Here is a 1,222-nt window from a genome sequence, read left to right as displayed (position 1 = left end):
TCTGAAATTGATCAAACATGCAATCAAGGTGTATTGATCATTACTGGTGACTGGAATGCAAAGAGGAAGGATCAGTAGTTGAGAAATATGGCCTAAGCGATAGAAATTATGCTAGAGAGAGAATGCATGATAGAATCCTGCAAAATCAATGATTTGTTCATTTCAAATACCTTCTTTAGACAGCTTAAGTGATGACCATACACATGGACCTCACCAGATGGAATACATAGAAATCAAACTGACTACATCTGTGGAAAGAGATGATGGAGCCCTGGTGTGATTCTGTCCTGCTCTGCTGTTTTCAGTAGCAGCAACCCAGTTATCTTTGCCCTTCTTCTCTATCACCTAAGTGCACACCATCACCCCATGGAGGATTCGATGGATATGGACATGAGACCCCTGAGGCCCCAAAACTATCTCTTCGGTTGTGAACTAAAAGCTGATACAGATTATCACTTAAAGGTGGATAATGATGAAAATGAGCACCAGTTATCATTAAGAACGGTCAGTTTAGGAGCTGGTGCCAAGGATGAATTGCACATTGTTGAAGCAGAAGCAATGAATTATGAAGGTAGCCCAATTAAAGTCACACTGGCTACTTTGAAAATGTCTGTACAGCCAATGGTCTCCCTTGGGGGCTTTGAAATAACGCCACCAGTGGTCTTACGGTTGAAGTGTGGCTCAGGGCCTGTGCATATTAGTGGACAGCACTTAGTAGCTGTGGAGGAAGATGCAGAGTCAGATGATGAAGAGGAAGAAGAAGTGAAACTCTTAAGTATGTCAGGAAAGCAGTCTGCCCCTGCAAGTGGTAACAAGGTTCCACAGAAAAAAGTAAAGCTGGCTGCAGATGAAGATGATGATGATGATGATTTTGATGATGATGAAACTGAATAAAAGTTCCGGTCAAAAAATCTATATGGGACATGCCAGCTAAAACTGCACAAAAATCAAACCAGAATGGAAAAGACTCAAAACCATCAACACCAACATCAAAAGGTCAAGAATCCTTCAAAAAACAGGAAAAAAACACCTAAAACACCCAAAGGACCTAGTTCTGTAGGAGCTATTAAGGCAAAAATGCAAGCAAGTATAGAAAAAGCACATTGAACAGCCCTGGGCACTACTGGTAAATTAAGCCCAAAGATGAGGAGAGAAACAAATATAGTCCATACAGAGTACATCAACAATCCAGACTGAAGTCTTCTATTTTAATCTCAATCCC

The 1,222-nt window shown here is 40.9% G+C and overlaps 1 pseudogene; it reads left to right on the top strand.

The window, feature by feature from the left end:
• The first annotated feature begins 366 nt into the window (after nucleotides 1–366).
• Nucleotides 367–1,107, top strand: LOC102836042 (annotated as a pseudogene).
• The last annotated feature ends 115 nt before the right edge of the window (nucleotides 1,108–1,222 follow it).

Source organism: Chrysochloris asiatica, unplaced genomic scaffold, assembly GCF_000296735.1.
Source record: "Chrysochloris asiatica unplaced genomic scaffold, ChrAsi1.0 scaffold00289, whole genome shotgun sequence".
In the NCBI taxonomy this organism is placed as follows: domain Eukaryota; kingdom Metazoa; phylum Chordata; class Mammalia; order Afrosoricida; family Chrysochloridae; genus Chrysochloris; species Chrysochloris asiatica.
Note: the sequence above shows the minus strand (reverse complement) of the source record. Positions and strands in the feature narration are given on the sequence as shown.